Source organism: Anomaloglossus baeobatrachus, chromosome 3, assembly GCF_048569485.1.
Source record: "Anomaloglossus baeobatrachus isolate aAnoBae1 chromosome 3, aAnoBae1.hap1, whole genome shotgun sequence".
In the NCBI taxonomy this organism is placed as follows: Eukaryota; Metazoa; Chordata; class Amphibia; order Anura; family Aromobatidae; genus Anomaloglossus; species Anomaloglossus baeobatrachus.
This window is the reverse complement of record NC_134355.1, coordinates 697,418,606-697,440,042: the sequence shown is the minus strand read 5'-3', so window position 1 is coordinate 697,440,042 and position 21,437 is coordinate 697,418,606. Positions and strand designations below refer to the sequence as shown.

General features: G+C 49.7%; 21 non-coding genes across 21 annotated transcripts; all 21 read left to right on the top strand.

Moving 5' to 3' along the window:
• Nucleotides 1-50: 50 nt before the first annotated feature.
• On the top strand, nt 51-136 carry TRNAY-GUA (transfer RNA tyrosine (anticodon GUA)). The gene is given in 2 exon segments: nt 51-87; nt 101-136. It is a non-coding gene; the product is annotated as a tRNA-Tyr (tRNA).
• Nucleotides 137-1,467: 1,331 nt separating this feature from the next.
• Nucleotides 1,468-1,540, top strand: TRNAA-AGC (transfer RNA alanine (anticodon AGC)). The gene has a single exon. It is a non-coding gene; the product is annotated as a tRNA-Ala (tRNA).
• A 106-nt stretch (nt 1,541-1,646) lies between these two features.
• Nucleotides 1,647-1,732, top strand: TRNAY-GUA (transfer RNA tyrosine (anticodon GUA)). Its single transcript is given in 2 exon segments — nt 1,647-1,683; nt 1,697-1,732. It is a non-coding gene; the product is annotated as a tRNA-Tyr (tRNA).
• A 1,331-nt stretch (nt 1,733-3,063) lies between these two features.
• Nucleotides 3,064-3,136, top strand: TRNAA-AGC (transfer RNA alanine (anticodon AGC)). Its single transcript has one exon. It is a non-coding gene; the product is annotated as a tRNA-Ala (tRNA).
• A 106-nt stretch (nt 3,137-3,242) lies between these two features.
• On the top strand, nt 3,243-3,328 carry TRNAY-GUA (transfer RNA tyrosine (anticodon GUA)). The gene is given in 2 exon segments: nt 3,243-3,279; nt 3,293-3,328. It is a non-coding gene; the product is annotated as a tRNA-Tyr (tRNA).
• Nucleotides 3,329-4,659: 1,331 nt separating this feature from the next.
• On the top strand, nt 4,660-4,732 carry TRNAA-AGC (transfer RNA alanine (anticodon AGC)). Its single transcript has one exon. It is a non-coding gene; the product is annotated as a tRNA-Ala (tRNA).
• A 106-nt stretch (nt 4,733-4,838) lies between these two features.
• Nucleotides 4,839-4,924, top strand: TRNAY-GUA (transfer RNA tyrosine (anticodon GUA)). Its single transcript is given in 2 exon segments — nt 4,839-4,875; nt 4,889-4,924. It is a non-coding gene; the product is annotated as a tRNA-Tyr (tRNA).
• A 1,330-nt stretch (nt 4,925-6,254) lies between these two features.
• TRNAA-AGC (transfer RNA alanine (anticodon AGC)) lies at nt 6,255-6,327 on the top strand. The gene has a single exon. It is a non-coding gene; the product is annotated as a tRNA-Ala (tRNA).
• A 106-nt stretch (nt 6,328-6,433) lies between these two features.
• Nucleotides 6,434-6,519, top strand: TRNAY-GUA (transfer RNA tyrosine (anticodon GUA)). Its single transcript is given in 2 exon segments — nt 6,434-6,470; nt 6,484-6,519. It is a non-coding gene; the product is annotated as a tRNA-Tyr (tRNA).
• Nucleotides 6,520-7,850: 1,331 nt separating this feature from the next.
• On the top strand, nt 7,851-7,923 carry TRNAA-AGC (transfer RNA alanine (anticodon AGC)). The gene has a single exon. It is a non-coding gene; the product is annotated as a tRNA-Ala (tRNA).
• Nucleotides 7,924-8,029: 106 nt separating this feature from the next.
• TRNAY-GUA (transfer RNA tyrosine (anticodon GUA)) lies at nt 8,030-8,115 on the top strand. Its single transcript is given in 2 exon segments — nt 8,030-8,066; nt 8,080-8,115. It is a non-coding gene; the product is annotated as a tRNA-Tyr (tRNA).
• Nucleotides 8,116-9,446: 1,331 nt separating this feature from the next.
• On the top strand, nt 9,447-9,519 carry TRNAA-AGC (transfer RNA alanine (anticodon AGC)). Its single transcript has one exon. It is a non-coding gene; the product is annotated as a tRNA-Ala (tRNA).
• A 106-nt stretch (nt 9,520-9,625) lies between these two features.
• On the top strand, nt 9,626-9,711 carry TRNAY-GUA (transfer RNA tyrosine (anticodon GUA)). The gene is given in 2 exon segments: nt 9,626-9,662; nt 9,676-9,711. It is a non-coding gene; the product is annotated as a tRNA-Tyr (tRNA).
• Nucleotides 9,712-11,042: 1,331 nt separating this feature from the next.
• TRNAA-AGC (transfer RNA alanine (anticodon AGC)) lies at nt 11,043-11,115 on the top strand. Its single transcript has one exon. It is a non-coding gene; the product is annotated as a tRNA-Ala (tRNA).
• Nucleotides 11,116-11,221: 106 nt separating this feature from the next.
• Nucleotides 11,222-11,307, top strand: TRNAY-GUA (transfer RNA tyrosine (anticodon GUA)). The gene is given in 2 exon segments: nt 11,222-11,258; nt 11,272-11,307. It is a non-coding gene; the product is annotated as a tRNA-Tyr (tRNA).
• A 6,458-nt stretch (nt 11,308-17,765) lies between these two features.
• TRNAA-AGC (transfer RNA alanine (anticodon AGC)) lies at nt 17,766-17,838 on the top strand. Its single transcript has one exon. It is a non-coding gene; the product is annotated as a tRNA-Ala (tRNA).
• A 106-nt stretch (nt 17,839-17,944) lies between these two features.
• TRNAY-GUA (transfer RNA tyrosine (anticodon GUA)) lies at nt 17,945-18,030 on the top strand. The gene is given in 2 exon segments: nt 17,945-17,981; nt 17,995-18,030. It is a non-coding gene; the product is annotated as a tRNA-Tyr (tRNA).
• A 1,339-nt stretch (nt 18,031-19,369) lies between these two features.
• On the top strand, nt 19,370-19,442 carry TRNAA-AGC (transfer RNA alanine (anticodon AGC)). Its single transcript has one exon. It is a non-coding gene; the product is annotated as a tRNA-Ala (tRNA).
• A 106-nt stretch (nt 19,443-19,548) lies between these two features.
• Nucleotides 19,549-19,634, top strand: TRNAY-GUA (transfer RNA tyrosine (anticodon GUA)). Its single transcript is given in 2 exon segments — nt 19,549-19,585; nt 19,599-19,634. It is a non-coding gene; the product is annotated as a tRNA-Tyr (tRNA).
• A 1,338-nt stretch (nt 19,635-20,972) lies between these two features.
• On the top strand, nt 20,973-21,045 carry TRNAA-AGC (transfer RNA alanine (anticodon AGC)). Its single transcript has one exon. It is a non-coding gene; the product is annotated as a tRNA-Ala (tRNA).
• Nucleotides 21,046-21,151: 106 nt separating this feature from the next.
• TRNAY-GUA (transfer RNA tyrosine (anticodon GUA)) lies at nt 21,152-21,237 on the top strand. Its single transcript is given in 2 exon segments — nt 21,152-21,188; nt 21,202-21,237. It is a non-coding gene; the product is annotated as a tRNA-Tyr (tRNA).
• Nucleotides 21,238-21,437: the final 200 nt, after the last annotated feature.

Genomic DNA, 21,437 nt, shown 5'->3' with positions numbered 1-21,437 from the left:
AAGGCTCCAACAGCTAAAACTAGGAGGCTTTCAAGCATGAGCAAAACATGCCTTCGATAGCTCAGCTGGTAGAGCGGAGGACTGTAGCAGTAAATCAGTAATCCTTAGGTCGCTGGTTCAATTCCGGCTCGAAGGAATTTTTTGTGAATTCTATCGGATGGTTCATCCTCCTGGTCAACACAGCCCAGGTATGCTCCTTCTGTCCATCTACAACAGGTCTTTTAGAAAGGTTTCCTCCGTTGTACCCGAGGAGGTCAAAACAAAGGCAGAGAGCAACAGAGATTTACTTGTTGGGAGAGCAGCTCAGCTGAAACCCAACATGGAATCTTTTCCACCCATAACATGCGATGCCAGCAAAAGAGACCATGGTTCCTGGGAAAACACGGCTAAGCTCCTTCCCTCTATCGACAAAGAGCTCTTTTAGAAAGGTCTCTTCTGTAGTATCTAGGGAGTTCAAAAGGTAGGTAGCGAGCAAGCAACAGGGCTTTTTATTGGAAGAGCAGAAGAAAACAAACGTGGAATCTTCTTCCCCCGTAGCATGCTACTCAAGCAAAAGTGGCCCACGTCCCTGGGTGGGCTTGAACCACCAACCTTTCGGTTAACAGCCGAACGCGCTAACCGATTGCGCCACAGAGACGCAGATGTCTGGCCTTTCCACGGGAACTCCCAGCCCGGCCAGGCGCAGGTTCCTCAGGGGAACCTTTGAACATAATATGACAAAAAGAAATCAGCAAAAACAAAGAGACAATTGCCTGTGCTCAGTAGAGCTCAAGTTGCCGACAATAAGATCCTGCTGTCGGATTCCATCCCATAGACACCCTCCCTTCTAGTCACTTTTCAAAAGTCAGTCGATAAGTACAATTCTCCTCAAGGTAGCAGCATCCAGCAGCAGAGTGGCGCAGCGGAAGCGTGCTGGGCCCATAACCCAGAGGTCGATGGATCGAAACCATCCTCTGCTATGAGATCATTTTCATAGAAGTCGCCAAATCTCTTCTGTCAACACAAACGCGTTTCTGATCAAAAATATAAACCAAAGGCTCAAATCCCTGCTCATCGCATGCTGATGGAAAAAGAAGAATTCCCCACGTCACAGCATTTCCTATAGTCCGGGTGTTTTTCAGCCCCACAGCCAAAAAGACCAATGGCTCTGCATGCGTATTTGCTGCGTCGCAACTTTCTTCTCCAAATTATTAAGGCTTTTTTCATGCCTTACCACTCAGTTCTGCACATATGTGCAAAGGGTTTGCTTGGAAGAGGTGTGCATGTATTCATAAGCCCCCCGTCACCCTATAAACTCCTCCGATGATCTTCTACTATGGCAAAATGGTATCCGCACTTAAAAAAAAAAAAAAAGCGATCTACTTTTCAGAAATCAGTTGCCATGTAACAATGCAACGTCACACCTGACTTTATGTGAAAGCCACCACAGGGTGTGGGAAGAAAGTAAAGGCAAGTCTACCATGCCAGGGGGGATTAGCTCAAGTGGTAGAGCGCTCGCTTAGCATGCGAGAGGTAGCGGGATCGATGCCCGCATTCTCCAAAGCTGATTTTGTTTTTTTCACATGGTGGTAGAGAGTTTCTTTTTACCTCATGCTCAAGGCTCCAACAGCTAAAACTAGGAGGCTTTCAAGCATGAGCAAAACATGCCTTCGATAGCTCAGCTGGTAGAGCGGAGGACTGTAGCAGTAAATCAGCAATCCTTAGGTCGCTGGTTCAATTCCGGCTCGAAGGAATTTTTTGTGAATTCTATCGGATGGTTCATCCTCCTGGTCAACACAGCCCAGGTATGCTCCTTCTGTCCATCTACAACAGGTCTTTTAGAAAGGTTATCTCCGTTGTACCCGAGGAGGTCAAAACAAAGGCAGAGAGCAACAGAGATTTACTTGTTGGGAGAGCAGCTCAGCTGAAACCCAACATGGAATCTTTTCCACCCATAACATGCGATGCCAGCAAAAGAGACCATGGTTCCTGGGAAAACACGGCTAAGCTCCTTCCCTCTATCGACAAAGAGCTCTTTTAGAAAGGTCTCTTCTGTAGTATCTAGGGAGTTCAAAAGGTAGGTAGCGAGCAAGCAACAGGGCTTTTTATTGGAAGAGCAGAAGAAAACAAACGTGGAATCTTCTTCCCCCGTAGCATGCTACTCAAGCAAAAGTGGCCCACGTCCCTGGGTGGGCTTGAACCACCAACCTTTCGGTTAACAGCCGAACGCGCTAACCGATTGCGCCACAGAGACGCAGATGTCTGGCCTTTCCACGGGAACTCCCAGCCCGGCCAGGCGCAGGTTCCTCAGGGGAACCTTTGAACATAATATGACAAAAAGAAATCAGCAAAAACAAAGAGACAATTGCCTGTGCTCAGTAGAGCTCAAGTTGCCGACAATAAGATCCTGCTGTCGGATTCCATCCCATAGACACCCTCCCTTCTAGTCACTTTTCAAAAGTCAGTCGATAAGTACAATTCTCCTCAAGGTAGCAGCATCCAGCAGCAGAGTGGCGCAGCGGAAGCGTGCTGGGCCCATAACCCAGAGGTCGATGGATCGAAACCATCCTCTGCTATGAGATCATTTTCATAGAAGTCGCCAAATCTCTTCTGTCAACACAAACGCGTTTCTGATCAAAAATATAAACCAAAGGCTCAAATCCCTGCTCATCGCATGCTGATGGAAAAAGAAGAATTCCCCACGTCACAGCATTTCCTATAGTCCGGGTGTTTTTCAGCCCCACAGCCAAAAAGACCAATGGCTCTGCATGCGTATTTGCTGCGTCGCAACTTTCTTCTCCAAATTATTAAGGCTTTTTTCATGCCTTACCACTCAGTTCTGCACATATGTGCAAAGGGTTTGCTTGGAAGAGGTGTGCATGTATTCATAAGCCCCCCGTCACCCTATAAACTCCTCCGATGATCTTCTACTATGGCAAAATGGTATCCGCACTTAAAAAAAAAAAAAAAGCGATCTACTTTTCAGAAATCAGTTGCCATGTAACAATGCAACGTCACACCTGACTTTATGTGAAAGCCACCACAGGGTGTGGGAAGAAAGTAAAGGCAAGTCTACCATGCCAGGGGGGATTAGCTCAAGTGGTAGAGCGCTCGCTTAGCATGCGAGAGGTAGCGGGATCGATGCCCGCATTCTCCAAAGCTGATTTTGTTTTTTTCACATGGTGGTAGAGAGTTTCTTTTTACCTCATGCTCAAGGCTCCAACAGCTAAAACTAGGAGGCTTTCAAGCATGAGCAAAACATGCCTTCGATAGCTCAGCTGGTAGAGCGGAGGACTGTAGCAGTAAATCAGCAATCCTTAGGTCGCTGGTTCAATTCCGGCTCGAAGGAATTTTTTGTGAATTCTATCGGATGGTTCATCCTCCTGGTCAACACAGCCCAGGTATGCTCCTTCTGTCCATCTACAACAGGTCTTTTAGAAAGGTTTCCTCCGTTGTACCCGAGGAGGTCAAAACAAAGGCAGAGAGCAACAGAGATTTACTTGTTGGGAGAGCAGCTCAGCTGAAACCCAACATGGAATCTTTTCCACCCATAACATGCGATGCCAGCAAAAGAGACCATGGTTCCTGGGAAAACACGGCTAAGCTCCTTCCCTCTATCGACAAAGAGCTCTTTTAGAAAGGTCTCTTCTGTAGTATCTAGGGAGTTCAAAAGGTAGGTAGCGAGCAAGCAACAGTACTTTTTATTGGAAGAGCAGAAGAAAACAAACGTGGAATCTTCTTCCCCCGTAGCATGCTACTCAAGCAAAAGTGGCCCACGTCCCTGGGTGGGCTTGAACCACCAACCTTTCGGTTAACAGCCGAACGCGCTAACCGATTGCGCCACAGAGACGCAGATGTCTGGCCTTTCCACGGGAACTCCCAGCCCGGCCAGGCGCAGGTTCCTCAGGGGAACCTTTGAACATAATATGACAAAAAGAAATCAGCAAAAACAAAGAGACAATTGCCTGTGCTCAGTAGAGCTCAAGTTGCCGACAATAAGATCCTGCTGTCGGATTCCATCCCATAGACACCCTCCCTTCTAGTCACTTTTCAAAAGTCAGTCGATAAGTACAATTCTCCTCAAGGTAGCAGCATCCAGCAGCAGAGTGGCGCAGCGGACGCGTGCTGGGCCCATAACCCAGAGGTCGATGGATCGAAACCATCCTCTGCTATGAGATCATTTTCATAGAAGTCGCCAAATCTCTTCTGTCAACACAAACGCGTTTCTGATCAAAAATATAAACCAAAGGCTCAAATCCCTGCTCATCGCATGCTGATGGAAAAAGAAGAATTCCCCACGTCACAGCATTTCCTATAGTCCGGGTGTTTTTCAGCCCCACAGCCAAAAAGACCAATGGCTCTGCATGCGTATTTGCTGCGTCGCAACTTTCTTCTCCAAATTATTAAGGCTTTTTTCATGCCTTACCACTCAGTTCTGCACATATGTGCAAAGGGTTTGCTTGGAAGAGGTGTGCATGTATTCATAAGCCCCCCGTCACCCTATAAACTCCTCCGATGATCTTCTACTATGGCAAAATGGTATCCGCACTTAAAAAAAAAAAAAAAGCGATCTACTTTTCAGAAATCAGTTGCCATGTAACAATGCAACGTCACACCTGACTTTATGTGAAAGCCACCACAGGGTGTGGGAAGAAAGTAAAGGCAAGTCTACCATGCCAGGGGGGATTAGCTCAAGTGGTAGAGCGCTCGCTTAGCATGCGAGAGGTAGTGGGATCGATGCCCGCATTCTCCAAAGCTGATTTTGTTTTTTTCACATGGTGGTAGAGAGTTTCTTTTTACCTCATGCTCAAGGCTCCAACAGCTAAAACTAGGAGGCTTTCAAGCATGAGCAAAACATGCCTTCGATAGCTCAGCTGGTAGAGCGGAGGACTGTAGCAGTAAATCAGCAATCCTTAGGTCGCTGGTTCAATTCCGGCTCGAAGGAATTTTTTGTGAATTCTATCGGATGGTTCATCCTCCTGGTCAACACAGCCCAGGTATGCTCCTTCTGTCCATCTACAACAGGTCTTTTAGAAAGGTTTCCTCCGTTGTACCCGAGGAGGTCAAAACAAAGGCAGAGAGCAACAGAGATTTACTTGTTGGGAGAGCAGCTCAGCTGAAACCCAACATGGAATCTTTTCCACCCATAACATGCGATGCCAGCAAAAGAGACCATGGTTCCTGAGAAAACACGGCTAAGCTCCTTCCCTCTATCGACAAAGAGCTCTTTTAGAAAGGTCTCTTCTGTAGTATCTAGGGAGTTCAAAAGGTAGGTAGCGAGCAAGCAACAGGGCTTTTTATTGGAAGAGCAGAAGAAAACAAACGTGGAATCTTCTTCCCCCGTAGCATGCTACTCAAGCAAAAGTGGCCCACGTCCCTGGGTGGGCTTGAACCACCAACCTTTCGGTTAACAGCCGAACGCGCTAACCGATTGCGCCACAGAGACGCAGATGTCTGGCCTTTCCACGGGAACTCCCAGCCCGGCCAGGCGCAGGTTCCTCAGGGGAACCTTTGAACATAATATGACAAAAAGAAATCAGCAAAAACAAAGAGACAATTGCCTGTGCTCAGTAGAGCTCAAGTTGCCGACAATAAGATCCTGCTGTCGGATTCCATCCCATAGACACCCTCCCTTCTAGTCACTTTTCAAAAGTCAGTCGATAAGTACAATTCTCCTCAAGGTAGCAGCATCCAGCAGCAGAGTGGCGCAGCGGAAGCGTGCTGGGCCCATAACCCAGAGGTCGATGGATCGAAACCATCCTCTGCTATGAGATCATTTTCATAGAAGTCGCCAAATCTCTTCTGTCAACACAAACGCGTTTCTGATCAAAAATATAAACCAAAGGCTCAAATCCCTGCTCATCGCATGCTGATGGAAAAAGAAGAATTCCCCACGTCACAGCATTTCCTATAGTCCGGGTGTTTTTCAGCCCCACAGCCAAAAAGACCAATGGCTCTGCATGCGTATTTGCTGCGTCGCAACTTTCTTCTCCAAATTATTAAGGCTTTTTTCATGCCTTACCACTCAGTTCTGCACATATGTGCAAAGGGTTTGCTTGGAAGAGGTGTGCATGTATTCATAAGCCCCCCGTCACCCTATAAACTCCTCCGATGATCTTCTACTATGGCAAAATGGTATCCGCACTTAAAAAAAAAAAAAAGCGATCTACTTTTCAGAAATCAGTTGCCATGTAACAATGCAACGTCACACCTGACTTTATGTGAAAGCCACCACAGGGTGTGGGAAGAAAGTAAAGGCAAGTCTACCATGCCAGGGGGGATTAGCTCAAGTGGTAGAGCGCTCGCTTAGCATGCGAGAGGTAGCGGGATCGATGCCCGCATTCTCCAAAGCTGATTTTGTTTTTTTCACATGGTGGTAGAGAGTTTCTTTTTACCTCATGCTCAAGGCTCCAACAGCTAAAACTAGGAGGCTTTCAAGCATGAGCAAAACATGCCTTCGATAGCTCAGCTGGTAGAGCGGAGGACTGTAGCAGTAAATCAGCAATCCTTAGGTCGCTGGTTCAATTCCTGCTCGAAGGAATTTTTTGTGAATTCTATCGGATGGTTCATCCTCCTGGTCAACACAGCCCAGGTATGCTCCTTCTGTCCATCTACAACAGGTCTTTTAGAAAGGTTTCCTCCGTTGTACCCGAGGAGGTCAAAACAAAGGCAGAGAGCAACAGAGATTTACTTGTTGGGAGAGCAGCTCAGCTGAAACCCAACATGGAATCTTTTCCACCCATAACATGCGATGCCAGCAAAAGAGACCATGGTTCCTGGGAAAACACGGCTAAGCTCCTTCCCTCTATCGACAAAGAGCTCTTTTAGAAAGGTCTCTTCTGTAGTATCTAGGGAGTTCAAAAGGTAGGTAGCGAGCAAGCAACAGGGCTTTTTATTGGAAGAGCAGAAGAAAACAAACGTGGAATCTTCTTCCCCCGTAGCATGCTACTCAAGCAAAGGTGGCCCACGTCCCTGGGTGGGCTTGAACCACCAACCTTTCGGTTAACAGCCGAACGCGCTAACCGATTGCGCCACAGAGACGCAGATGTCTGGCCTTTCCACGGGAACTCCCAGCCCGGCCAGGCGCAGGTTCCTCAGGGGAACCTTTGAACATAATATGACAAAAAGAAATCAGCAAAAACAAAGAGACAATTGCCTGTGCTCAGTAGAGCTCAAGTTGCCGACAATAAGATCCTGCTGTCGGATTCCATCCCATAGACACCCTCCCTTCTAGTCACTTTTCAAAAGTCAGTCGATAAGTACAATTCTCCTCAAGGTAGCAGCATCCAGCAGCAGAGTGGCGCAGCGGAAGCGTGCTGGGCCCATAACCCAGAGGTCGATGGATCGAAACCATCCTATGCTATGAGATCATTTTCATAGAAGTCGCCAAATCTCTTCTGTCAACACAAACGCGTTTCTGATCAAAAATATAAACCAAAGGCTCAAATCCCTGCTCATCGCATGCTGATGGAAAAAGAAGAATTCCCCACGTCACAGCATTTCCTATAGTCCGGGTGTTTTTCAGCCCCACAGCCAAAAAGACCAATGGCTCTGCATGCGTATTTGCTGCGTCGCAACTTTCTTCTCCAAATTATTAAGGCTTTTTTCATGCCTTACCACTCAGTTCTGCACATATGTGCAAAGGGTTTGCTTGGAAGAGGTGTGCATGTATTCATAAGCCCCCCGTCACCCTATAAACTCCTCCGATGATCTTCTACTATGGCAAAATGGTATCCGCACTTAAAAAAAAAAAAAAAGCGATCTACTTTTCAGAAATCAGTTGCCATGTAACAATGCAACGTCACACCTGACTTTATGTGAAAGCCACCACAGGGTGTGGGAAGAAAGTAAAGGCAAGTCTACCATGCCAGGGGGGATTAGCTCAAGTGGTAGAGCGCTCGCTTAGCATGCGAGAGGTAGCGGGATCGATGCCCGCATTCTCCAAAGCTGATTTTGTTTTTTTCACATGGTGGTAGAGAGTTTCTTTTTACCTCATGCTCAAGGCTCCAACAGCTAAAACTAGGAGGCTTTCAAGCATGAGCAAAACATGCCTTCGATAGCTCAGCTGGTAGAGCGGAGGACTGTAGCAGTAAATCAGCAATCCTTAGGTCGCTGGTTCAATTCCGGCTCGAAGGAATTTTTTGTGAATTCTATCGGATGGTTCATCCTCCTGGTCAACACAGCCCAGGTATGCTCCTTCTGTCCATCTACAACAGGTCTTTTAGAAAGGTTTCCTCCGTTGTACCCGAGGAGGTCAAAACAAAGGCAGAGAGCAACAGAGATTTACTTGTTGGGAGAGCAGCTCAGCTGAAACCCAACATGGAATCTTTTCCACCCATAACATGCGATGCCAGCAAAAGAGACCATGGTTCCTGGGAAAACACGGCTAAGCTCCTTCCCTCTATCGACAAAGAGCTCTTTTAGAAAGGTCTCTTCTGTAGTATCTAGGGAGTTCAAAAGGTAGGTAGCGAGCAAGCAACAGGGCTTTTTATTGGAAGAGCAGAAGAAAACAAACGTGGAATCTTCTTCCCCCGTAGCATGCTACTCAAGCAAAAGTGGCCCACGTCCCTGGGTGGGCTTGAACCACCAACCTTTCGGTTAACAGCCGAACGCGCTAACCGATTGCGCCACAGAGACGCAGATGTCTGGCCTTTCCACGGGAACTCCCAGCCCGGCCAGGCGCAGGTTCCTCAGGGGAACCTTTGAACATAATATGACAAAAAGAAATCAGCAAAAACAAAGAGACAATTGCCTGTGCTCAGTAGAGCTCAAGTTGCCGACAATAAGATCCTGCTGTCGGATTCCATCCCATAGACACCCTCCCTTCTAGTCACTTTTCAAAAGTCAGTCGATAAGTACAATTCTCCTCAAGGTAGCAGCATCCAACAGCAGAGTGGCGCAGCGGAAGCGTGCTGGGCCCATAACCCAGAGGTCGATGGATCGAAACCATCCTCTGCTATGAGATCATTTTCATAGAAGTCGCCAAATCTCTTCTGTCAACACAAACGCGTTTCTGATCAAAAATATAAACCAAAGGCTCAAATCCCTGCTCATCGCATGCTGATGGAAAAAGAAGAATTCCCCACGTCACAGCATTTCCTATAGTCCGGGTGTTTTTCAGCCCCACAGCCAAAAAGACCAATGGCTCTGCATGCGTATTTGCTGCGTCGCAACTTTCTTCTCCAAATTATTAAGGCTTTTTTCATGCCTTACCACTCAGTTCTGCACATATGTGCAAAGGGTTTGCTTGGAAGAGGTGTGCATGTATTCATAAGCCCCCCGTCACCCTATAAACTCCTCCGATGATCTTCTACTATGGCAAAATGGTATCCGCACTTAAAAAAAAAAAAAAAGCGATCTACTTTTCAGAAATCAGTTGCCATGTAACAATGCAACGTCACACCTGACTTTATGTGAAAGCCACCACAGGGTGTGGGAAGAAAGTAAAGGCAAGTCTACCATGCCAGGGGGGATTAGCTCAAGTGGTAGAGCGCTCGCTTAGCATGCGAGAGGTAGCGGGATCGATGCCCGCATTCTCCAAAGCTGATTTTGTTTTTTTCACATGGTGGTAGAGAGTTTCTTTTTACCTCATGCTCAAGGCTCCAACAGCTAAAACTAGGAGGCTTTCAAGCATGAGCAAAACATGCCTTCGATAGCTCAGCTGGTAGAGCGGAGGACTGTAGCAGTAAATCAGCAATCCTTAGGTCGCTGGTTCAATTCCTGCTCGAAGGAGTTTTTTGTGAATTCTATCGGATGGTTCATCCTCCTGGTCAACACAGCCCAGGTATGCTCCTTCTGTCCATCTACAACAGGTCTTTTAGAAAGGTTTCCTCCGTTGTACCCGAGGAGGTCAAAACAAAGGCAGAGAGCAACAGAGATTTACTTGTTGGGAGAGCAGCTCAGCTGAAACCCAACATGGAATCTTTTCCACCCATAACATGCGATGCCAGCAAAAGAGACCATGGTTCCTGGGAAAACACGGCTAAGCTCCTTCCCTCTATCGACAAAGAGCTCTTTTAGAAAGGTCTCTTCTGTAGTATCTAGGGAGTTCAAAAGGTAGGTAGCGAGCAAGCAACAGGGCTTTTTATTGGAAGAGCAGAAGAAAACAAACGTGGAATCTTCTTCCCCCGTAGCATGCTACTCAAGCAAAGGTGGCCCACGTCCCTGGGTGGGCTTGAACCACCAACCTTTCGGTTAACAGCCGAACGCGCTAACCGATTGCGCCACAGAGACGCAGATGTCTGGCCTTTCCACGGGAACTCCCAGCCCGGCCAGGCGCAGGTTCCTCAGGGGAACCTTTGAACATAATATGACAAAAAGAAATCAGCAAAAACAAAGAGACAATTGCCTGTGCTCAGTAGAGCTCAAGTTGCCGACAATAAGATCCTGCTGTCGGATTCCATCCCATAGACACCCTCCCTTCTAGTCACTTTTCAAAAGTCAGTCGATAAGTACAATTCTCCTCAAGGTAGCAGCATCCAGCAGCAGAGTGGCGCAGCGGAAGCGTGCTGGGCCCATAACCCAGAGGTCGATGGATCGAAACCATCCTCTGCTATGAGATCATTTTCATAGAAGTCGCCAAATCTCTTCTGTCAACACAAACGCGTTTCTGATCAAAAATATAAACCAAAGGCTCAAATCCCTGCTCATCGCATGCTGATGGAAAAAGAAGAATTCCCCACGTCACAGCATTTCCTATAGTCCGGGTGTTTTTCAGCCCCACAGCCAAAAAGACCAATGGCTCTGCATGCGTATTTGCTGCGTCGCAACTTTCTTCTCCAAATTATTAAGGCTTTTTTCATGCCTTACCACTCAGTTCTGCACATATGTGCAAAGGGTTTGCTTGGAAGAGGTGTGCATGTATTCATAAGCCCCCCGTCACCCTATAAACTCCTCCGATGATCTTCTACTATGGCAAAATGGTATCCGCACTTAAAAAAAAAAAAAAAGCGATCTACTTTTCAGAAATCAGTTGCCATGTAACAATGCAACGTCACACCTGACTTTATGTGAAAGCCACCACAGGGTGTGGGAAGAAAGTAAAGGCAAGTCTACCATGCCAGGGGGGATTAGCTCAAGTGGTAGAGCGCTCGCTTAGCATGCGAGAGGTAGCGGGATCGATGCCCGCATTCTCCAAAGCTGATTTTGTTTTTTTCACATGGTGGTAGAGAGTTTCTTTTTACCTCATGCTCAAGGCTCCAACAGCTAAAACTAGGAGGCTTTCAAGCATGAGCAAAACATGCCTTCGATAGCTCAGCTGGTAGAGCGGAGGACTGTAGCAGTAAATCAGCAATCCTTAGGTCGCTGGTTCAATTCCGGCTCGAAGGAATTTTTTGTGAATTCTATCGGATGGTTCATCCTCCTGGTCAACACAGCCCAGGTATGCTCCTTCTGTCCATCTACAACAGGTCTTTTAGAAAGGTTTCCTCCGTTGTACCCGAGGAGGTCAAAACAAAGGCAGAGAGCAACAGAGATTTACTTGTTGGGAGAGCAGCTCAGCTGAAACCCAACATGGAATCTTTTCCACCCATAACATGCGATGCCAGCAAAAGAGACCATGGTTCCTGGGAAAACACGGCTAAGCTCCTTCCCTCTATCGACAAAGAGCTCTTTTAGAAAGGTCTCTTCTGTAGTATCTAGGGAGTTCAAAAGGTAGGTAGCGAGCAAGCAACAGGGCTTTTTATTGGAAGAGTGTGAAGCCCCACAGGTGTTGTGTCGGTGCATTACCTTCAGGGACTCCACGTAGCTGGATCTTGTCACAGGTAGGAGATCTTCTTCTTGTCGTGACGCCACTCTCAGTATTGCGGCCAGTAGGGACCGCCACTGCAGGTTGAGGGTCGCCTGGGGCTGATGGTATGTGCAGTTAGTTGGAATAGCCTCCTGAGAGTGAGGCAAGCCCCAGGGCCCGATGTAGGTTTGTAGTACCACAAGTCGCAGAATGACTCACACAGGCAGAACTGTCTTTCAAGGGCTTTACTCACTTTTGATGGCAGGGTGAGTAGCCCGGGCGTAGCTGGGATGAACCAGGTGGGAACCAGGTATCCTTCCGGCTGACTTTATGAGGGTGACTACTGACTCGCCTTCCTTAGCCCTTGGTGGTTTGGGGTGACCCCGACTTTGAGTCCCTATGGGGGTCACCCAGGGAAGATGCTGCAGCCTCTCTCCCCCTTTTGTTTGCCGTTTGCTTGTTCCCCGGACCAGGCCACTCCAGCTGCTTGCCTCCTGTGACCTATGGGCCCTCACTACGGTTACGTGGCTGCGGCTTTTGTGGTGTTGTGGTGTGGGCTTTGAGAGCCCCACACCGGCAGGTTTAGCAGAAGATCTGGATCTATCTTCGCTTCGGGATCTGCCGCCCGGTTGGGCCTGGTGCTCTCTAGCAGTCTCCTTACTTCCCACTCCGTTGCTCTCTCTCTAGCTGAAGCTGGCTTTCAGGCAGCACTCCTAGTTGACCGTTCTCCCCCGTCAGTAGCCACTGCGCGGGCGCTGTTAGACAGCATCAACCCCACAGGTCTGCTCCTCACTGAGCCCTCTGGAGTTCTCTGCTCTAACTGACTCACTGCCCCTCCTCTCCTGTTCTTGCCTACGCCACCTAGCAACCAGACTCTCCACCACACCCCTTGAGAGGAGATGGAGGCTTTTGGCCCCCTCCACTATTCCAGTGAAGGTCAAGGCTTTGCCCCCTCCTGGGACCCCCAGGGGTCCTCTCAAAGGTACATGTGTGAGACCTGATCACTATGCGCCTGTGTTCCACACCCCGGTCAGCCTTCTGGATTACCTGTATTGTACTGTCCCCAGCATGGGTGCAGTACTCAGTGGTGCCTGACCAGGTCAGGGGCGCCACATTCCCCCTTAGTTATCACCAGCACGTCCTCGGGCTGCAAGACAACATTTTAAAATGCATAAAACATTAAAACATGTAAAACATTTTTAAAAGCACCAGGTACCATACATCACCACCCTCCACCCACAAGTCCGTTAACCCACCCAAAACCCTCTCACGTTGGCCGCGACTTCAGCCACTTCTGGCAGGATGTAGAGGCGGCTTTCATGGGCTGGTGGTCTTCAGGGTATACCTGGCCTGGTGGATCCGCGCCTTCAGCCTCTTCTGGCAGGATGCAGAGGCGGCCTCCACAGTTGGTGCTGACCAGGTACCCTCTTTGTGGTGGTGAGCCAAGGCCCCATAAACAGGCGTGCTCTCTGGTTGCAGGTGAGCCAAGGCCCTATATACGGACGGGCTCCTCCTGGTTGCAGACGAGCCAAGCCCCTAAACAGGCTGACTCTGGTGGCGGTGGTGCCCTCTGGTGTAACTATTTACACCGCGAGAGTTTGTGGCTATAGCCAGTTCATAGCCTTAAGGTTTATTTCTCACAATAGTTTTTGTGGGCACATACTTGAACTTGAGAACGTTGCAAAACAAACTTTTTCAAAACTTTAACTTCTGTACTTCTTTCTTTACTTTACTTTACTCCTCTTTACCAGGGCTTGGGCCTGTTGGGCTGCGGCACCTGCTGCTTTCTTGCTCTTTGTCGTCGTCTGAGGTAGTTTCATCTGTAGGTTCCTTGTCTTTTCTTTCTTGATCTTCATCTGTGTCTTTATCTCTGTCTTTTCTTTCTTGTAGCATGGGGTGGCTGTAAGGTTTGCTGGAGCATAGTGCTACGTCAAGCGCGTACAGTCCTCTTTCGCCTTCATGCATAGTGAATTGTACTGAATCCCCCATCTTTAGGTTTCTGCCAGGGTGTCCTCTAGGCAGATGAGCGCTCACATCTCTTCTGTTGACAAATATCCCTTCTTTGATACCAGGGGCTACAATAAAGCCATATCCGCTTTTCAAGTTAAAGTCCTCCACTACTCCTCTGCAAAGGGGTCCTCTGACCTGGGCTCTGGACCTTCTCAGTAACCTTTTCTCCTGTAGGTCTCTGGCTGTGACTTCTCTCTGCTCTGGAGACTGTGGTGCAGGGGACAGCGTTGTTCTATTGCGACGCCTTGTCTTGCGGGCTGGGTTTTGCCGGGCTGGTACTTCAATGCCTGCAGGGCCCCAGGTGAGGTTTCTGGGCTGATCTTCGTCAGCAGACGGTGTCAGGTCTTCTTCATCCCAGCGGGAATACGGCAGCATCTCCGGCTCTGAGTATAGATCCACTGCTGGTGGCTCCAGAGTCAGCTTCTCAGCTTCCTGGCCTCCTCTCCCCCTTAGTTCTTCGCTGCACTCTGGTTGTGGCAGCGCTGGGGATGAGTGGTCCTCAGCTGGTCTGGGCGGTGGACTCTCTGGCGCGGCTGCAGGGGTTGCCTGAATCTCCTTGGGGGTATGCGGAGGGAGCAGATACCGATCCACCATCTCTTGTGGGAACTGGGCCTCTAGGTCAGCCTTCAGCTTCCAGTATTCGGGGTCCTCTCCTATCAGGGTCTTCCTAGCAGGGACCTCTTTGGACTGGGGAGCGGTGTCTGCTCTGGCCTTGCAGGCCGGGGTAAATAATGAGGTAGTCTCTTCTTGGCGGGCCGCGCCTGGCATGGCGGCGGCCTGGTCTTGGCGGGCCGCGCCCTGGATGGCGGCGGCCTGGTCTTGGCGGGCCGCGCCCTGGATGGCGGCGGCCTGGTCTTGGCGGGCCGCGCCTGGCATGGCGGCGGCCTGGATCAGTGTCGCTGTTGCAGGGGGCTCTGTGCAAGCTGGGCTGGACGTCGCTGCAGCAGTCTGGGCTTGGCGGGCCGCGCCTGGCGTGGCTGCGGCCTGGTTCAGCACCTCACTTGCGGCGCGGACGAGCGTTGCTGCGGCGGTGGGGTCTCGGCGGGCCGGGCCTAGCAGGGCGGCGGCCTGGGTCAGCGTTACGCCTGCGGCGCGGATGAGGGTCGCGGTGGCAGCCGGTTCTTTGCGGGCCGGACTGGGCGTTGCTGCAGGGACCGGGTCTTGGTGGGCCGAGCAGGGCATCGCTGCGGCCGCTGGGGCTTGGAAGGCCGCACCTGGCGTGGCTGCGGCCTGCTTCAGCGTCGCCGCACCGGACGCCTCTTCGGGGACCGCGGGCGTGGCAGCAGGGGTCGGGGCACTTGCGCTGGCCGGGGCATCACTCGACTCACCCACCGGTGGCAGCATCGGGGTCTGCGTCATCGCCGTCCTGTCTGGCACTCGGCGCGCGGCTCTCCTTTCATAGGCCCGAACCGCGGCAGCCATCTCCAGCAGTTCCATTCGTTCTTCTCTAATCTGCTCCACGACCCGGTTCTCCAGTCGGTCGCAGAACTGGGCCAGCTCCCGATACCACCAGGCAGCGGAGCCCGGTTCTGGATTTCTGCGGTCAGACGCCATTTCTTCTGCGCCCTCTTCTGCACGACTCTCCAGCTGTGGACTCGCCGTTGCCTCTGATAGCAAGCTGTTCAGTTTCTGCTCTGCCTCTTTCAGCAGCTCCTCTCCCAGCAGCAGGCTTGTGGCTCTCTTTCCTTCCCGCCGTCTCTGGACGCTTCCACTCTCATAGCTGGCAAGGTCAGAACTCTGCAGGAGATCTCTGGGTAGCCACACCTCTTCGTGGGCGGTAACTTCTTCCAGCGCGGGCTGCTGTTGTTTTTCAGCGCGCTTTTCATGGTGGCAATATGGCGGCGCTTCCAATTTTTCAAGCGGACCGCCTAGGCACATGGTCACCTGTCTGAACAGGTCTAGTCCTTATCCTGTTCGTGACGCCAGATGTGAAGCCCCACAGGTGTTGTGTCGGTGCATTACCTTCAGGGACTCCACGTAGCTGGATCTTGTCACAGGTAGGAGATCTTCTTCTTGTCGTGACGCCACTCTCAGTATTGCGGCCAGTAGGGACCGCCACTGCAGGTTGAGGGTCGCCTGGGGCTGATGGTATGTGCAGTTAGTTGGAATAGCCTCCTGAGAGTGAGGCAAGCCCCAGGGCCCGATGTAGGTTTGTAGTACCACAAGTCGCAGAATGACTCACACAGGCAGAACTGTCTTTCAAGGGCTTTACTCACTTTTGATGGCAGGGTGAGTAGCCCGGGCGTAGCTGGGATGAACCAGGTGGGAACCAGGTATCCTTCCGGCTGACTTTATGAGGGTGACTACTGACTCGCCTTCCTTAGCCCTTGGTGGTTTGGGGTGACCCCGACTTTGAGTCCCTATGGGGGTCACCCAGGGAAGATGCTGCAGCCTCTCTCCCCCTTTTGTTTGCCGTTTGCTTGTTCCCCGGACCAGGCCACTCCAGCTGCTTGCCTCCTGTGACCTATGGGCCCTCACTACGGTTACGTGGCTGCGGCTTTTGTGGTGTTGTGGTGTGGGCTTTGAGAGCCCCACACCGGCAGGTTTAGCAGAAGATCTGGATCTATCTTCGCTTCGGGATCTGCCGCCCGGTTGGGCCTGGTGCTCTCTAGCAGTCTCCTTACTTCCCACTCCGTTGCTCTCTCTCTAGCTGAAGCTGGCTTTCAGGCAGCACTCCTAGTTGACCGTTCTCCCCCGTCAGTAGCCACTGCGCGGGCGCTGTTAGACAGCATCAACCCCACAGGTCTGCTCCTCACTGAGCCCTCTGGAGTTCTCTGCTCTAACTGACTCACTGCCCCTCCTCTCCTGTTCTTGCCTACGCCACCTAGCAACCAGACTCTCCACCACACCCCTTGAGAGGAGATGGAGGCTTTTGGCCCCCTCCACTATTCCAGTGAAGGTCAAGGCTTTGCCCCCTCCTGGGACCCCCAGGGGTCCTCTCAAAGGTACATGTGTGAGACCTGATCACTATGCGCCTGTGTTCCACACCCCGGTCAGCCTTCTGGATTACCTGTATTGTACTGTCCCCAGCATGGGTGCAGTACTCAGTGGTGCCTGACCAGGTCAGGGGCGCCACAAGAGCAGAAGAAAACAAACGTGGAATCTTCTTCCCCCGTAGCATGCTACTCAAGCAAAAGTGGCCCACGTCCCTGGGTGGGCTTGAACCACCAACCTTTCGGTTAACAGCCGAACGCGCTAACTGATTGCGCCACAGAGACGCAGATGTCTGGCCTTTCCACGGGAACTCCCAGCCCGGCCAGGCGCAGGTTCCTCAGGGGAACCTTTGAACATAATATGACAAAAAGAAATCAGCAAAAACAAAGAGACAATTGCCTGTGCTCAGTAGAGCTCAAGTTGCCGACAATAAGATCCTGCTGTCGGATTCCATCCCATAGACACCCTCCCTTCTAGTCACTTTTCAAAAGTCAGTCGATAAGTACAATTCTCCTCAAGGTAGCAGCATCCAGCAGCAGAGTGGCGCAGCGGAAGCGTGCTGGGCCCATAACCCAGAGGTCGATGGATCGAAACCATCCTCTGCTATGAGATCATTTTCATAGAAGTCGCCAAATCTCTTCTGTCAACACAAACGCGTTTCTGATCAAAAATATAAACCAAAGGCTCAAATCCCTGCTCATCGCATGCTGATGGAAAAAGAAGAATTCCCCACGTCACAGCATTTCCTATAGTCCGGGTGTTTTTCAGCCCCACAGCCAAAAAGACCAATGGCTCTGCATGCGTATTTGCTGCGTCGCAACTTTCTTCTCCAAATTATTAAGGCTTTTTTCATGCCTTACCACTCAGTTCTGCACATATGTGCAAAGGGTTTGCTTGGAAGAGGTGTGCATGTATTCATAAGCCCCCCGTCACCCTATAAACTCCTCCGATGATCTTCTACTATGGCAAAATGGTATCCGCACTTAAAAAAAAAAAAAAAGCGATCTACTTTTCAGAAATCAGTTGCCATGTAACAATGCAACGTCACACCTGACTTTATGTGAAAGCCACCACAGGGTGTGGGAAGAAAGTAAAGGCAAGTCTACCATGCCAGGGGGGATTAGCTCAAGTGGTAGAGCGCTCGCTTAGCATGCGAGAGGTAGCGGGATCGATGCCCGCATTCTCCAAAGCTGATTTTGTTTTTTTCACATGGTGGTAGAGAGTTTCTTTTTACCTCATGCTCAAGGCTCCAACAGCTAAAACTAGGAGGCTTTCAAGCATGAGCAAAACATGCCTTCGATAGCTCAGCTGGTAGAGCGGAGGACTGTAGCAGTAAATCAGCAATCCTTAGGTCGCTGGTTCAATTCCGGCTCGAAGGAATTTTTTGTGAATTCTATCGGATGGTTCATCCTCCTGGTCAACACAGCCCAGGTATGCTCCTTCTGTCCATCTACAACAGGTCTTTTAGAAAGGTTTCCTCCGTTGTACCCGAGGAGGTCAAAACAAAGGCAGAGAGCAACAGAGATTTACTTGTTGGGAGAGCAGCTCAGCTGAAACCCAACATGGAATCTTTTCCACCCATAACATGCGATGCCAGCAAAAGAGACCATGGTTCCTGGGAAAACACGGCTAAGCTCCTTCCCTCTATCGACAAAGAGCTCTTTTAGAAAGGTCTCTTCTGTAGTATCTAGGGAGTTCAAAAGGTAGGTAGCGAGCAAGCAACAGGGCTTTTTATTGGAAGAGCAGAAGAAAACAAACGTGGAATCTTCTTCCCCCGTAGCATGCTACTCAAGCAAAAGTGGCCCACGTCCCTGGGTGGGCTTGAACCACCAACCTTTCGGTTAACAGCCGAACGCGCTAACCGATTGCGCCACAGAGACGCGGATGTCTGGCCTTTCCACGGGAACTCCCAGCCCGGCCAGGCGCAGGTTCCTCAGGGGAACCTTTGAACATAATATGACAAAAAGAAATCAGCAAAAACAAAGAGACAATTGCCTGTGCTCAGTAGAGCTCAAGTTGCCGACAATAAGATCCTGCTGTCGGATTCCATCCCATAGACACCCTCCCTTCTAGTCACTTTTCAAAAGTCAGTCGATAAGTACAATTCTCCTCAAGTTAGCAGCATCCAGCAGCAGAGTGGCGCAGCGGAAGCGTGCTGGGCCCATAACCCAGAGGTCGATGGATCGAAACCATCCTCTGCTATGAGATCATTTTCATAGAAGTCGCCAAATCTCTTCTGTCAACACAAACGCGTTTCTGATCAAAAATATAAAACAAAGGCTCAAATCCCTGCTCATCGCATGCTGATGGAAAAAGAAGAATTCCCCACGTCACAGCATTTCCTATAGTCCGGGTGTTTTTCAGCCCCACAGCCAAAAATACCAATGGCTCTGCATGCGTATTTGCTGCGTCGCAACTTTCTTCTCCAAATTATTAAGGCTTTTTTCATGCCTTACCACTCAGTTCTGCACATATGTCCAAAGGGTTTGCTTGGAAGAGGTGTGCATGTATTCATAAGCCCCCCGTCACCCTATAAACTCCTCCGATGATCTTCTACTATGGCAAAATGGTATCCGCACTTAAAAAAAAAAAAAAAAAAAAAAAGCGATCTACTTTTCAGAAATCAGTTGCCATGTAACAATGCAACGTCACACCTGACTTTATGTGAAAGCCACCACAGGGTGTGGGAAGAAAGTAAAGGCAAGTCTACCATGCCAGGGGGGATTAGCTCAAGTGGTAGAGCGCTCGCTTAGCATGCGAGAGGTAGCGGGATCGATGCCCGCATTCTCCAAAGCTGATTTTGTTTTTTTCACATGGTAGTAGAGAGTTTCTTTTTACCTCATGCGCAAGGCTCCAACAGCTAAAACTAGGAGGCTTTCAAGCATGAGCAAAACGTGCCTTCGATAGCTCAGCTGGTAGAGCGGAGGACTGTAGCAGTAAATCAGCAATCCTTAGGTCGCTGGTTCAATTCCGGCTCGAAGGAATTTTTTGTGAATTCTATCGGATGGTTCATCCTCCTGGTCAACACAGCCCAGGTATGCTCCTTCAGTCCATCTAAAACAGGTCTTTTAGAAAGGTTTCCTCCGTTGTACCCGAGGAGGTCAAAACAAAGGCAGAGAGCAACAGAGATTTACTTGTTGGGAGAGCAGCTCAGCTGAAAACCAACATGGAATCTTTTCCACCCATAACATGCGATGCCAGCAAAAGAGACCATGGTTCCTGGGAAAGCACGGCTAAGCTCCTTCCCTCTATCGACAAAGAGCTCTTTTAGAAAGGTCTCTTCTGTAGTATCTAGGGAGTTCAAAAGGTAGATAGCGAGCAAGCAACAGGGCTTTTTATTGGAAGAGCAGATGAAAGCCAACGTGGAATCTTCTTCCCCCGTAGCATGCTACTCAAGCAAAAGTGGCCCATGTCCCTGGGTGGGCTTGAACCACCAACCTTTCGGTTAACAGCCGAACGCGCTAACCGATTGCACCACAGAGACGCAGATGTCTGGCCTTTCCACGGGAACTCCCAGCCCGGCCAGGCGCAGGTTCCTCAGGGGAACCTTTGAACATAATATGACAAAAAGAAATCAGCAAAAACAAAGAGACAATTGCCTGTGCTCAGTAGAGCTCAAGTTGCCGACAATAAGATCCTGCTGTCGGATTCCATCCCATAGACACCCTCCCTTCTAGTCACTTTTCAAAAGTCAGTCGATAAGTACAATTCTCCTCAAGGTAGCAGCATCCAGCAGCAGAGTGGCGCAGCGGAAGCGTGCTGGGCCCATAACCCAGAGGTCGATGGATCGAAACCATCCTCTGCTATGAGATCATTTTCATAGAAGTCGCCAAATCTCTTCTGTCAACACAAACGCGTTTCTGATCAAAAATATAAACCAAAGGCCCAAATCCCTGCTCATCACATGCTGATGGAAAAAGAAGAATTCCCCACGTCACAGCATTTCCTATAGCCCGGGTGTTTTTCAGCCCCACAGCCAAAAAGACCAATGGCTCTGCATGCGTATTTGCTGCGTCGCAACTTTCTTCTCCAAATTATTAAGGCTTTTTTCATGCCTTACCACTCAGTTCTGCACATATGTGCAAAGGGTTTGCTTGGAAGAGGTGTGCATGTATTCATAAGCCCCCCGTCACCCTATAAACTCCTCCGATGATCTTCTACTATGGCAAAATGGTATCCGCACTTAAAAAAAAAAAAAAAAAAAAAAAGCGATCTACTTTTCAGAAATCAGTTGCCATGTAACAATGCAACGTCACACCTGACTTTATGTGAAAGCCACCACAGGGTGTGGGAAGAAAGTAAAGGCAAGTCTACCATGCCAGGGGGGTTAGCTCAAGTGGTAGAGCGCTCGCTTAGCATGCGAGAGGTAGCGGGATCGATGCCCGCATTCTCCAAAGCTGATTTTGTTTTTTTCACATGGTAGTAGAGAGTTTCTTTTTACCTCATGCTCAAGGCTCCAACAGCTAAAACTAGGAGGCTTTCAAGCATGAGCAAAACATGCCTTCGATAGCTCAGCTGGTAGAGCGGAGGACTGTAGCAGTAAATCAGCAATCCTTAGGTCGCTGGTTCAATTCCGGCTCGAAGGAATTTTTTGTGAATTCTATCGGATGGTTCATCCTCCTGGTCAACACAGCCCAGGTATGCTCCTTCTGTCCATCTACAACAGGTCTTTTAGAAAGGTTTCCTCCGTTGTACCCGAGGAGGTCAAAACAAAGGCAGAGAGCAACAGAGATTTACTTGTTGGGAGAGCAGCTCAGCTGAAACCCAACATGGAATCTTTTCCACC